Source organism: Oryx dammah, unplaced genomic scaffold (genome assembly GCF_014754425.2).
Source record: "Oryx dammah isolate SB20612 unplaced genomic scaffold, SCBI_Odam_1.1 HiC_scaffold_10, whole genome shotgun sequence".
NCBI lineage: Eukaryota > Metazoa > Chordata > Mammalia > Artiodactyla > Bovidae > Oryx > Oryx dammah.
In genome coordinates, this window is record NW_024070194.1 from 48,346,838 (window position 1) to 48,361,449 (window position 14,612).

The 14,612-nt window shown below is 48.3% G+C and overlaps 1 protein-coding gene across 2 annotated transcripts in view; it reads left to right on the forward strand.

Annotated features, from left to right (window-relative positions):
• Positions 1-616: 616 nt before the first annotated feature.
• The window catches only part of JCAD (junctional cadherin 5 associated), a 38,747-nt gene continuing 24,751 nt past the window's right edge, over positions 617-14,612 (forward strand). The window contains exon 1 of one of the 2 annotated variants that reach the window (XM_040248037.1): positions 617-759. The gene's annotated coding sequence lies outside the window, so the exon portion shown is untranslated. The remainder of the gene's footprint in view (positions 760-14,612) is intronic. The other variant, XM_040248036.1, reaches the window with a different exon arrangement.

A 14,612-nucleotide genomic window follows, 5' to 3' on the forward strand; every position in this document is an offset into this window, starting at 1 on the left:
GCAGACCTGGCAGCAGTCTGATCGCGGCTGAGGGAGGCGGAGAGGCGGGAGCAGTATGTGTTCACTCTGCCTGACCTCTGCCTTCTCCTGGCTTCCCGTTTCCTCATCCACCAAGAGACAGGACTGAGCAGCTGACCTGTAAATGTTCCCCAAGCCTCTAGCTAAGATACTCAGCCGTCTGCTTTAGGAGATTCCAAGCACTAAGCTGTTGTCACTCTCTTCTGCGCTTCACATCTTCCCTCAGTGTATGTTTTTGTGAAAGTGTGTGTGTATGTGTGTGGCTGTGCATCTCTGTGTGGCAGTGTACGTATGCATACGTGTGTGTGGACATTCATAGAGCGTTGAAGCTGCCCAAACCCAAGTGACCGGAAAGAAGGAAAGGTGACCAATTCACCTGTGCCGTAGGCGGGGCCGGAGCAGGCCTTTGCCTTTGGCTACCTGTCCGCCCCCTGCTCGGGTGCCGCCCTCCCGCCAGAGAGCAGAGCCTGGAGGCCGCTCGTCGGACACGGCGGGGCGGAGCGCGCGGGGTGGAGCGATGGGCGGGGCGGAGATCGCGAGGCCATGGAGGCGGGGCTATGGGCGGGGTGCTGGGTCGCGGAGGGCGGGGTGATGGGCGGGGCCGCGGAGAGCGGGGCGGTGGCGGCGGCGGCGGCTCCGGGCATGCTCGGCCGCAGAGGCTGCGAGTGGGGCGGGTCGCGCTGTTCCCCGGCCGGCCGGAGCTGCGGCGACAGCGCAGGGCAAGCATGAGGGAGCCGCTCGGTAAGTCCCGGCGTCTGTCGCCCCTCCTGACTCCCTTCGTCTATCTGGTCCGCTCCCTCGGCACCCCGTGGGCCTCGCCCCAGCCTCCCGCGCTCGCCCCCCAACTTCTCCAGCCCGGACGTGGGTCGGGTCGGCGCCCTCCCCAGAGCGGGGCGGGGGGATGTCCGCCCCCAGTCCGGAGCCCCCGGCGTGGCGCCCAGCCCCGCAGCCTCGGGCGGGGGGCGCCCCTCTGCTGGGTCGGGGGGGACGAGTCCCCGCCCTCAGGTGCCCGGCCCCGGGCTCGCGCTAACCTGTAGGTGCCGAGGGCCGCGGCGGGCGTTGGCGCTCCCCTCGCCCCTCCATGCGGGGTCGAGGCGGCGGGGGGTCGGGAGGCGGAGGTCGCTGCCCAGCTCCCGGCGCCCGGGCCACCGCCCGGGTCCAGCCCACCCGCTTCTTCGCCTGCGCCCTCCGACTTCCCGGGCATCTCCACCGCGGGGAACTGACAGCCGCTGCGTGGGGTCCCCGGGGCCCCCAGTTCCCACTGGCGCCCCCACCCGCGGCTGCTGGGACCTGCCCGCGGGACGCAGGGAGCCGGCGGCCGCGCCCCCGCCCCGCCCCGTCTCCGCCCGGCCCGCGCGCCCACCGCCTGGGGGTCAGGGCCGGGATTAGGGTGCTAATCGCCGCTGCCTCGCAGCCGTGCGCGCGGCGGCCCGGCCCTCCCCAGGGCGGCTGGCGCTGAAGCCAAAGAGAGAAAAAGGAAAACAGGGTGGGAGAAAGGAAAGAGCCCCGCCCGAGAGCGCTGTAAATCCGTTAATAAGCCCACTTCTGGGATCTGGAGCCCGCCCGCCGGTCCTGGGTCTCCGCGCGCACCCTGCGTGTCCACACCCCCAGTCGCCATCAGTTCACCCCGAAAACCAGGGATTTCCTAGAAGACCCGACCGCAATGACCTCAGCACTTACAGCTGAGAGCGCCGCTTTGGCCCCTTGTCACTGGCGCCCCGGATTCTTCCAGGGGTTTGAAAAAGAAGCTGTGGGTTTTCACCACAAAAAAAAAAAAAACAAAAAAAAAAAACCCGGGAACTTTATGCCAGCGCCACCTGGTTACACCCTAGCCCTTGCCCATCCGCACTCTCTAGGAGCGAGGACTTTGGGGAATGAGCTTAGGCAGGTCCCCAGCCCCAGCCGCCCACACCCACACCCTGCCACCCAGTCTCCCATCCCCTGCTTCCCTTCCCACCCGCATCAGCATCTCCCTCCCCAGATCTGGTCGCCTGGCCTGTCTTGGGGAGAGGGTGGAGCGGTGAGGACCACACAACTAGGAGGTTTTCTCCCTTCCCTGGCTTTTTTGTCTTTTCAGATTTGCAAATAGACACAGGGGTGGGGGGGTGGGAAGGGTGAGGGTTTGAGTGGGGGGTTGGAAGATGGGAGGGGGAGTGGAACGGGGATTCAGGCAGCCAGAAATGCGTGGACAAAAATTGCAGACTCAGTAGTTTGAGTGGGCAAAACTTCAGGGAAGTGTCCTAGGTCAGGTAGTTTTAGAATTTAAGATAACTGGACTAAGACTGTCCAGCAAGGCAGAGGCGGGTGAAAAGTTTTTTTGGAAGTTTCACGCAGATTTTATTTCCAGGAACTTGTGTTGGCTTTGATGTGACCTGGGAAGTGTGGTAAATTCGTTTGGTTTTCCATAATGTTCTGTGGGTTTGGACTTTATGTTTACCTTGATATTAGGTGTCTAATTCTAGGCCACCAGCTGAACAAGCCTCCTGAAGGGCTCCAAGTGTTACTCAAGGCAGGCAGCTTATAGAAAATGGTTTCCTTCCCACTGGAGGGGTGAGCAAATATTTGTTGAACAGAGGCCTTCATCTACTGGGCCTTCCTCCCGCCAAACTTCACCCTCTGCTGCAGAGATCAGAAGGTCAGGCCCTTGGCAGGCCCAAGAGATTTAGGGGGATTGGGTGGGTGGAGGAAGCCTGTGCCAGAAAGAAAAAAAATTCTGTCTTCCCACCTCCTTAGAACATAACTTAAGATGCCGGGGTGTCCACATGCTCTGGAGGTCTTGACAGCTAATCACCATTATCTAATAAGGGATCTGAGTAAGTCACAGATTCCAGAAACATTTGGCTGTAAAATTTTAGCTATAAAAGGTAACTGGAGATTGGAGGTACACAGGAGAATAAATAAGGACCAGTTTTTCAATCAAAAAAAAAATCTTTGAAAAGATGCTTGGAGTCTAATTTTTTTTTAATGCGGTTTAAAAATAAATCCTAGAAACGGCTATCAGCAAAGGAAACCCAAGGAGTCTGCGCCCCCATCAAGTCCTCATTCATTGTCCTTGCTGCAGAGCCCTCTAGTTTGGAGGACAGTTTAACACCATGGGGCTGTAGGAGCCCAGAGTTTCTCTAATAATGAGCTTGGCGGGACTTCAGCCTAATTGATCTAAAGAGAGTTTAGAACACAGAGCGTGGGATTGAGACAATTGTTCTGTTGTGGTTTTTCTTTCCAGAGGCAAAGACCATGTCTCTGAAATCCTCCAGGCCGATTGCTGAACCCATCACTGCAGTTCATTTGGTTTTTCAGCAGATGTTGTTTTTCACCTTTTGGATGGCAAGGGTTATCTCATTCACTGAAACTTTGCTGTTGGTCTTTGTTATGAGGGCTGGCCGACTTCAGGAATGCTGAGGGGCACTCAGTTGCTAAAGCCAGCAGGCTGAGAACAGTCTCCAATGCTTTGATACAGCCTTTAAACCTTTCATTGTCACTGAATACAGGAACCACCCAGATGCTAAAACCTCAATTACCTTGATTTGAATTTGTGGTATTTTGTTTAAAATTTGACTTTTTACCTTAACTTTCTTTGACCAAATATATTTCCTAGAAACTGTCTATAGATAATATAGTTGAGAACAGCCTGGCCGAAATGACAAAACCTTATTATCAGACCACTAAATAGCCTCGTGGTTTGTTGCTTTCTGGCTCTCTCTCTGGAGTTGCCTATTCAGCTTGCTTTTTTTCTGTATGGAAATATAAGAATTTAGATACTATTATGAAGACACCAAGATAAATATTTCAAAGAGGAAAGGGGGGGAAAAGGGAGTGAAAGAAAGCAACTATACAGAGGAAGACTAGTTGGAGAAATAGAAACCAGATGGTTATCTCTTGACACAGTGGAGTTTGAGGCAACTTTTACTTTCTAGTTAAATACTGAATTTTTCAGTGTTTACTTCTGGAATAATATTATATGACTTTCATAATTAGAAAATGAATAATGTAAGAATTATACAAGTTCATTTAAACTTTGACATTTTTATAAAACCTTGGCTGTTTCACTCTAAAGATATTTAACAGCAAAACTAGTGTGTTGTAAGTTTAAGAGATTATTTTAGGAATCTTTATGTGTGGAACTTGACATCTGTGATGATAGTGGAATTTAATTCTAACCTATTATAAGTTTTACAGTTGTTTTTGCGGATAGGCCACAATTCCAGAAGATTTAGAAAATGTTATCCAATTGCAGTCCTCTTTTCTTAATGACTGCTAATCTTTCAGAAACATTAATGAGATACTTAGAGTCTCTTAAAAATGGTTGAGGTCTCCAAAGCAGTAATTGTGTGATAGAATTTAGAGATGAAAGAAGATAGCACAGCGTGAGTGTGTGTGAGTGTATATGTGTGAAATGTGTATGTGTGTGTGTTCATACAGGTGGTAGGGGAAGAGACAAAGCTTAAAAAGGTAATATTTACCAAAAAAAAAAAAAAGAACTCCATAATGTTTGACACTGTACTTTCTTCTCTTTTTGAATCAGTGCCTTAATACCAACCCAACCCAGCAAAGTTAGCTTCCAAGAAACTCTTGATCTTAGAACCAAGATTTCCATCTCTTGTTTTGTTTTGTTTGTTTGTTTGTTTTGTTTTTGCCACCTTAAAGAAACTTAACTCCGAGATGGCTGCCCCACTAAAACCACAACTTCACAGATTCAATATGCTTTTTATATCTTAGGAGATTGTGACCACTTGAGGGCCCTGGCAGAGGTGGTCATCCCTCTGTGGTGTGGTGACGACAGTGTCTTTATTTAATTATTAAGACTGGAAAGGGAAATGGCAATCCTATTGCTCATAATAAAATCCATGACTCTGCCATCCAAGAAAAGAAAAAAAGCTGTAGAGAGTATTAAAAATCTGTGCATCAATTAGCAGCCTGCCTCAGTCTGGTTTGTTTTGTATCTTGGCTATTTACCTCTTGTTTAAAGAAAGTACTTTGTTGTATGTTAATCACAACATTAGACCGAAAAATTGTCAGTTGAAGAAATATTTATAGTCAACTGCCAACAATTTGAAGGACTAATTACATCTTAAGGGTGGAATGTCAATGAATACAAGAGAGAAGCCTTAGGTTTTCTAGTACCAACGTCTCATCAGGACCTTTAGAATGCTACTTGGGATCTTGTATTCAATTTTATCAGCAGATTGGGATTTTAAGCCTGCTAGATTCAGGTTAAGTATCTCTTGGTAGCAGATAAGACATAAATACCATATCCTAAACTCTTCAAACCTTATGTAATTTACTTTTCATTTATTCTTCTCTTCTGTGTCTCTCTTATTCTCATTGAGTCTTGAAATATGCAATATGTTTTTGAAGATATTTTCTCTTAATCTTTCCTATATGTAGCTTTTTGTTAAGTTCCTTTTCCCCTGATGATGAAATAGTAAGTATAAGAAAATGCCACTATTTGACCATTTTTTACCTGTAAAATGGCAGCTTCATATGGTTTGATCTAATATATTTCATGACTGAATATCATAAATACAGGAAAGTATAAATAAGGGCATTTAAAACAAACCTTAGAATCCAGTACCACTGTTGCTATTTTGGTATGTTTCCTCTCTGTGTTTCTCCCCATACTGTATTTGTATGTATTTAGATGGAATTGGTATTATATACACTGAATCTAGGCTTTTGTATCCTGTCTTTATTATTTAACATGGTGCCATGAGCATTTTCTCCCTGTACCATTCAATATCTAAAAACATAATTTTATACACATGTGTGCATATTATAATCTTCCACATGGAGGTACCAGAATTTTTTAGCTGTCCCTTAAATGACTGTTTAATCTAGCTTTTAAAAAAATTATTATCATAATTAAAACTTGGGTAAGTATCCTTATATAAAACTTTGTATGTATCTCTGATTATTTCATTAGGATGGATCCCAAGAAGTGAGATTATTAGTCTATAGGGTTTCAGATTTTTAAAGATTTTATAGCATTAATCATTTTTAAGAAAGGAAATAGCCATTTACATACAGACCTATTCCCCCCCCACCCCCCCACCAACCCCATTCATACACTCACAAATGGGAGAACCCTGACAGCTCATTCACCATGCCCTCAACAAAAGCTATTGCTTTCTAGAAACTTCAGTAATGTGAGAAGTGAATAGTGGCTTTTGGGTTTAATTTGCATATCTTTCATCTCAGGTGAGGGTGAACATTTGTTTGATATTTTTAATTGAGTATTTGTCTCTTTCTTAGTTTGCGGTTCTAGGCAGATGTTTAAAAGGAAGAAAAGTGCTGGTTGATTTCGTGAGTTTATTAATATTTTGTTTCATTTCACTGTCTTGAGGAGCCTGAGAACCACCAATATGAAAAGAAAACATATTTTTACAGATGGGAAGGGAGTGGGCAGTGGAGCCTGTGTAGATAACATTCATTTGCGAGGCTCGACCTCTAGTGATGAGGGCGCCTGTGACTTCAGTAATGCCTCCCAGCTTAGAAGCTTCACAGGGGAGGGCGTTGTTGGGGGCTTCTTCTGTATCTCCATGTCTTCAGAGCCCAGGGCCTGCACACTTGGTGCAAAGCAAGTTGCAGTCAGTGGGCGTGGCTGCGCTCCAGGTCTCTTGGGGTGGGCGATCCTGGGTGGTGGACTCCCCTAGCCCTCCCCACTACCCTCTTCTCTCACTGTGTGGCTGCTTAGCTCTGCTCTCTGGGCTGGCCTCTGTATGGGTGCTGCTAACCAGGCCAAGGTCAGAGGGTCTATCTTCCTGTGACCCAGTTAGCTTTGTTCTGTGTCACGGACATAAGCTGTATTCTCTCCACCGAGCTAACTGACTGAAAAATGCATGCTGCTCATCACAGGGAAGAAGAGGCCAGAGAGGGGGGCCGTCTCTAGAGCTGGAAGGACCCAGAAGATCCTCTAGTTCAGCCTTCTTAATGCACTTTTTGGGAAGAAGACTGAAACCCATAGGTTCTCCTAGGCACTGTTTTAGGCTCAGTTGTGTATTAAGCCACCGTGGCGGGATGGAAATTCACCCCTACAGCGAGGGGGTGGACAATTCCAGTCCATGCCCAAATGCTATGAGCTGTTATCAGCATCCCTTCAGCCTGAATAGAAAGGATACGGCTGATAGGGACAGAACTTAGAAGCCCACCACACAGGAAGATGGCTTACTGTGGTCTCATTTGGGTTCTCTGGAAAGGACAAGAATTCTGATGAAAAGCCATTGAAGAATGATCTGGGCACAAGAAAATTTTGCAGGAATAAGTTGGTAAAATCAAAATCAAATGACCCATCATCATCTCCAGCTGAGCGTTGTTTCCGATTTCTGTGTTTCTCATAACAAGAGGACGATTACTTTAGTCACCAAGACCAAAATTCACTGTACTTCTTCCCTGGAAAGTTACACTCATTACTTTTCTTTTTTCTTATCTCCCGCCCTCCCATCCACCCATGCACATTACAATAGAAGAGACTTGTGACTATTTGTCCACACATCTGTCCTGTTCTGCCCACGTTATTCCTTTGCTCTCCTGCCAGAGTCACTGTAAAGCGCCTTTCCTTTATCTGCCCAGACCCTGTGGTGGTTTCCCACAGTCCACTCATTTAAGTCCGGATCGTATTAACACTGCAGAGAACAGTGGATATTACTATGTAAATAATTTTTTTTCTCTTAGAACTTCGTTTTTTACAAAAGTTACAAGCTCCCCTCCCATTTCTCATAGATGTAGTTTGTCTGCTTTTCAGCTTCACACAGCAGGTTTCATGAGAACTCCAGGTCCCTGGTGGAGAGTCTGGAACCCCAAATAATTGAAGAGGTCTGCTGAAGGTCACAGAGTATCACGTGGTGTATTTGTGAATGAATCATGTTATTTGCATGTTTAGAAGTCAGTGTTAGTATTGCCATCAAGACATTGCAGTGAAGTGAAGCGTCAACCTTGTGTGGGTACATGTACGTGTGTGTGTGCATTGCTGTGTGTGCGCTTGGTGTGTACTTGGCAAGGGTCACCTCAAAGAGCCATCCTAGCCCAAGAGAGTAAAGGAGTTTTCTCGTTTTTATTATTGTATTTCATCTTCATGCTACTACGCCTTCTATCCTTTCTTATTTATATTTTATGCATTATTTGGTAAACTGGGAAACTTCTGTTGCTATTAAGGAAGGAAATTTAGAGCCTAAAATAGTAGCATGAGCTTTGAAGCTAGACAGACCTTGGTTTGACCCTTGGATCTGCGCCTGCAAACTGAAACCTTGGACTCTCAGCCTCGGTTTTCTTGTCTGTAAAATGGAGATGTTCATATTTACAGCAGGACAGTTCCTGGGAGTGGAAAACAAAGAATGCCAGGCAGCCAGCAGAGTGGCTGGCACATCACAGATGCTCGGGGGATGGATGATGTTGTTATCTCTCGTGTGCTGCTATTCTGAGCTTAGAGAACAGGCTCTTCCTTCTCTGTCTATAGGGAGAGTTAATGAGGGTAGTGGCTGGGTGGGGGTATAAATTAACCACAAATTGGAAGATGTTCCTTATGCATCTCCTGGAGGGCATTTGAGCATCTTACCACTTATCCCAAGTGTCCTCAAGAGGGAAAAAAATGATCGACTATAAATCTAGTGATGTAATGAATCAATAGAAAAAAACCCAGCCTGGGAAGCTCAGCCATTCAGCATTCGTGATTCCTCTCCCTTGGTTCCCCTTTAAACCACCTAACTTAGAGCCTGCATGCCATAAGCATTTCTCTTTGGATCTCCTCTCGTGACTTTAATCTAATTTAAACCAGTCCTGTCCAGGTGAACAAGAGAACTGTAGGCTGAACGCAGACTTCTCACCCAGCTCCGTGTTCCTCGTGCTTTGTTTCCTTCACCATTTCTCCCATTATGTTAGTTTTGGCGCTTTTAAGTATGCATTTTCATAACAGAACAGAGGGGGAAAAGCTGAAGTTTGCATTTCGCCTAACTGTCTTTTGTATTGTTGTTATACACTGAGCACAAAAGTTTTCTCCTATATAAAGAGACTTGTAAATCCAGTTTGCCTTCTTTCTGTACACTGTCTACAGAGTTTGCTCCCATCGAATGATTGTGTCGCTCAACTCAAGTTGTATAACCAGGGGAGACGTTCTGTGAGCCAGGGGTCTGGATCTGTTGTTGTGTTTAGTCGCTAAGTTGTGTCCAGCTCTTTGCGAGCCCATGGACTGTATCCCACCAGGCTCCTCTGTCCAAGGGATTTCCCAGGCAAGAATACTGGAGTGGGTTGCCATTTCCTTCTCTGGGATCTTCCCAACCCAGAGCTCAAACCCATGTCTCTTGTGTCTCCTGCATTGGTAGGCAGGTTCTTTATCACTGAGCCACCTGGGAAGCCCCGCTGCTGGGTCGGGCCGGGTTTCTCTTTGGTATCATCGAACAGTGCCACCAAGTCCAGTAGGAATTACCAGCCTGACATCCTAATAGCTACTAGATACCACATACTTGTCTTTGGAGTAAGTGACGATCCATTTAGAAAACTGAGGCTTGGAAGTTAAGTCCCTTGGTAACAGCCATCTACCAAGCAGAAGCTTGATAGAAGGAAGCCTTTCTATCAAGAAAGCACACTGATCTGCTCCGTTTTCACTCAGATCAGGTGGGAGGAAGTCTGCAGGCAGGTTCCACCTGAGATGAGAAGAAACAGCTGAACACATGCCACCCAGGGAAGGAGACTCACCAGGACACATGTCCCTTCTGCCAGCCTGTCAGGATTTTTATTAGGGTGGTAGGGTTTTTAAACTGCTTTCTCCGTTTTGTCTTTGAAATGATGGGCTTACTCCAGGAATATATGGGGCAGAGAATAGTATAGGAAAAGATGAAAAGAGCCGTAGTGGACTCAAAAGAGACAAAAGTCTGCTTCCTGGCTCTTTCAAACCAAAAAGAGAATACAAGTGGCAGTACTGTAGGTACAGTTCATCCTGAGGGTTCCTTGGTGCCTTCCACAATGCTGGCTTTATCTGTCAAGCAGTGATGCTGTGTTCCGAGGCCTCGGGTCTCAAGCCCCAGGTGGATCACAGGTAGAGGAAGGAAGCAGGAGCCAGGACTTTCCCTTCAGAAGATTTCTTTCTTTTCATCTTATGCTCTTAAGAGTGGGAAAGCAGCTTCACTTAGTTGCTGTGACTTTTCTTGGAAAGGAAATTTTTGATCAGATAGAACAGCTGTATTTTGCTGTTGAGAACAAAGCAAGGAACTTGTTAAGGAATTTCTCATCAATTGATGGGATCGTTGAACTGGACAGAATTTCAGGGGTCATCTAGCCCAGCGTCCTGACCAGCACAGGATTGATTTCTTCATTAATGCTTTCCAAACGCTGGGTTCTGATCAATTACTGTGACATCAAATTTAGTATGTAGTGACCAGCATTTTTCAAAAGTGAAACAGAATAGAAAATATTACAGTGCCCCTCAGGATGTGAGGGTAAATATGTGTGCACACCTTCAGTGGGTGGCTGTAAAAACAATAGAATTTGCAAATTCATTGCCTTGACCTCCACTTAAGACTCTCCCAGCCGGGAACTCCTCACTACAGGCCTTGATGGACTGTTCTGTTGACATGAGTATTTTTTTTTAATAATTTTATTTATTTTTGGCTGTGCTGTCTTCATTGCCGTGAGGGCCTTTCTCTAATTAAGGCGAGCAGGGGCTGCTCTTCATTGTGGTGTGCAGGCTTCTTGTTGCGGTGGCTTCTCTTGTTGCAGAGCACAGGCTCCAGGTTGTGCGGGTGGTTGTGGCTCCCAGCCTCTAGAGCACAGGCTCAATAGATGTGGCGCACAGGCTTAGTTGTTCTAAGGCACCTGGGATCTTCCTAGACCAGGGATCGAACGCGTGTCTCCTGCGTTGGCAGGCAGATTCTTTACCGCCAAGCCACCAGGAAAGCCCAACATGTGTATCCTTATCTTAATTGTCTGACCTGCATTTAGTCATAGAATGAATGAGTTACTGGAAGTGGGCTCCTTAGTCTCTGGTCCTTGTGTTCTCAGGAGTCTGTCCCTGAGAACATATCTGGGCACCAGCACTGCCTTGGCCGCTCTTCTTAGATGTTCCACTCTTCTTAGATGTTCCACTCTGAGTATTTGATGCAAGATGACAAAGTAGCAAAGGAAGACACTTCTTATGTGAACTGGCTGGAGAAGCATCCTTTCAGGGTGACCTCACAGCACAGCTTCTCCCTGAAGGGTTTGTTTGGCTTTGACACGCTCTTCCAGAGGCCGTCCTGACTCCCTGAGACTGGGGGAAGGTCCCGTGTTCTCCTCCTGTCCTTGTCCCCATCGCAGTGCTGACACTACGGGGAGCAGGCAAGCTCCTGTCACTAACACACGCATGTGCCGTGTTTCCTTGGCCTGTTCTCCTGCTGTCGCTGCAGTAAACTTCTCAAGAGCAAAGAATGGGTCTCGTTCATCATTACAGTGTAAGTGCGTCGTGTATCCCAAGCCCTCGGAATGTACGTGTGCAGGTTCTGGAGTCTGTGAAATAACTTTTGCTGTCCTGGGTGACTCGGATGGTGACAGAAGTACCCCCTCCTGGAAGACAGATGTCTGGGAGATAGAAAGTGGGCTTGACTTTGGGAATCAAGTCACAGTCCAAGTGATACATGAGGAATCAGGGAACGGTCCAGTGGTCACAGCAGATAACTATGGGGAAAGCTTTCCATGGGGACAGGTAGCCATTCAGAGACGGACGTGCCATTGCTGCATGATAAATGCTGTCTCAGATTGTGTGTGATTCATGCTTTTACATGTACTCACATAGCCCTTGGGAAGCCTGGCCGTGCTTCAGTTCCGGGGGTGCAAAGAGTCAGACACCACTTGGCAACTGAACAACAAGGTGTGGCCCTTGGAACAGTCTGGGAAGACAGGTGTGAGTGGCCCTGCCATTTTGCAGATTGGAAAACTGAGGTTTCGTGCAGCTAATGACTTGCTCCTGGGACCACAGCCGGGGCTGGTGTCAGCACCACTTGGGGATGAAAGGGTTCATTCCAAGCCCGTGCTGTTTTAACTCGAGTGGCCCTTGAACAATTTGGGTTTGACCTGCGTGGGGCCAGATTCTTTTCAGTAAGCGCCTGCTTACGGGGTATAAGCCGGCCTGGCTGAGGCTTGGTTGAACCTGTGGCCGAGGAACCTCAGATACGCATACGGAGGGACCCTGTATACAGAGGCCTGACTGAAAAGTTTACCCTCAGATTTATGATGACCCGGGTGTCGGGGCCACGAGGGCCCATCATATCACACACCTTTCCAAGTTGTGAAATACCATGTTCTAATAATTTACACTTAGGTCCAATTTTGTTGTGTGCTTCTCTGAACAGCAGCCCTTCGGGTGGTGGGTGGTGGGTGGCCTCGAATACCTTTGATTTGGAAGGCTGCTGCCTCAGGGCTGGGCGGGGACTTTGAAAGGACTCCTCTCCTCCTCAGCTCCTTGGCATCCCCTCCTGGTGGCCGTGGGACTGATGTGTTAGAGATGCGCTGGTCCATCCATGGCAGGGAAGGATATTACAGGAAGGATGCTGAATACAAAAGGACTGGATGGGCCACGAGGCTGTTGAGAAGTCTGTCTGCTGGGAGCAACGATGTTTGACATGGGGCTGGAAATGGCCAGGCTCTGAGCTAGGGTCCAAGAGGTGGTGGGTGTCGGCCAAAGGAAGGAGTCCTCTGGGGATTGGGGGCACCCCTCATCTGGGCCATGGGGCCTGTGCTGTGGGTCATCCCCTCTCGTGAGGCCTGCACCCCGAGTGCTGAAGCTGGTGTGCTTCGTCCTCCTGCCCCCCACAGGCTGCTGGCCTCTGTGAGACCAAGTTAAGAGTCCCCCTACATCAATGCACGTTTGACCTCAGACCTGTAAGGTCAAGGACAGTTCTTACGAGTCTGTAGGAAAGATATTCATGGTTGGGCCTGATCTGTTGTACCATTTAAGGGTTTGCAAAGTGTACTTACCTTGCAGACAGAGGCAGCATGGACCAGCTCACCTATCCCCAGGAGGACAGAGACCCTCAGGCGTTTTTCTGGAAGGTCATTGCTTCTTACCACCCTCATAGTGGATTCTGTCATTGATGCTGGCCTGCTCCTCTGTGTAATGGGTGGCCAGCTAGGGTGCTGTGAACTTTGCTTGGCTTTTAAAGAGCCTGATGTAGTAACAGGAAGAAGCTGAGTGTCCTCAGACCTGAACTCTGACCATGGTGCCAACTGTGTGTGTGACACTGAGTCTGGGAACCCACGGTCTCACCTGCAGGATTCTGTTGCCGTGTCATTTCTTTCCCCCTGGGATGATTGTACCCTGAATCTATTTTAAATGTGAATTGCCCATCTCATACACATGTGCACGTGCGGTTTATTCAGTGAGCTCCTAATCATTCTTCAAAACCTAGCTCAAACATTCCTTTCTCCCACTGTGCTGTCATTCGACAGTGATTTATTGAGCACATACTATGTGCCGGATGCTGGGGGCCTAGCATTGAACAAAGCAGACCTTGCCTTGATGTTCCCGCAGCCTTGGGTTTGTGATGAGGTCCCTGTCCTCTGCAGGCCCAGCCTGGGGATCAGAACAGTGAACTCAGAGAACAAATGCTCGCCCCTCTGGTCCTGCCATTTCTCCGTCCGTTTTGTGCCAGCCCCTAGAAGACATGGAGCTTGAGCGCAGCACTGAGACTAGCCGAGTTGCTGTGGAGATGCTTCTCCTACTACAGTCCCTGCAGGAGCATGTGGATTTTCCATAACGTGGGGACCTGATGGAGAACCACAGGCTTCCAGAGCCTGATCTTTCCTGCCCTCTCCATGCTGGCTGCAATTTGGCTGCTGCTGGAGCCCAGTGTGTGCCGAGGGCCAGCACAGTCAGCAGGATCCTGTGATGAGCTCCGGGGAGAGGCCCCACCGGCAGGAAGCACAGGGGCCCCCCTTTCACCTGCACTCGGGGGCAGGCATTTCCTGGCCATTGTTTGCAGGGGCTGCCGCTGCTGATAGTTGCTATTTCCGTCCAGCAGCCAAGAGGGGCTGGAGCAGCCGTGTTCTTCCAGGCCCGCCTCTCCTGTGGAGCTCACCCAGGCCTGCCTCCAGCGGCAGGACTGACCAAACTGCCTCCCACCCCGTTAGCAACAGGAGGTCTTGGGAGAAGAGATGCTCCCTTGTGAAAATAAACGCAGCAGCCCCACTTCTGCACACACAGGCACTTTCATGTAGGTTCCCTGTTCACTTTCATTCTTCTTGGCTGGCGCCATTATCTTAGGACTGTGTTTCTGAGTCGTTGCTGCTGTTGAATTCATGCACCCTGGCAAGACTCGGATGTGGACACCCATGGCTTCAGAGATGCAGACTGTCTCCCCAAGATAAACTGGAGAGAAATCAGATTCTTCAAAGTTCGGTGTGGGAAGAAGTTTGGAATTGTGTAGTGCACAGGCTGTGTAGGCTTAGTTAGCGTTTCTCATTATGAGCTGAAAGACTTAAGATCTATTTTTGGTGGCTCATTACCCACCCAGATTGCTTCCGCCAAAGTGCATCATAACCCTGGGTTGATTAAAGATCTTGCCTTGCCCTTTTGGACCAAAAGGTGTGTCTGCGAGATGAAAGCGGGGAAGATAATAAGATGGAGCTGGCCGCTG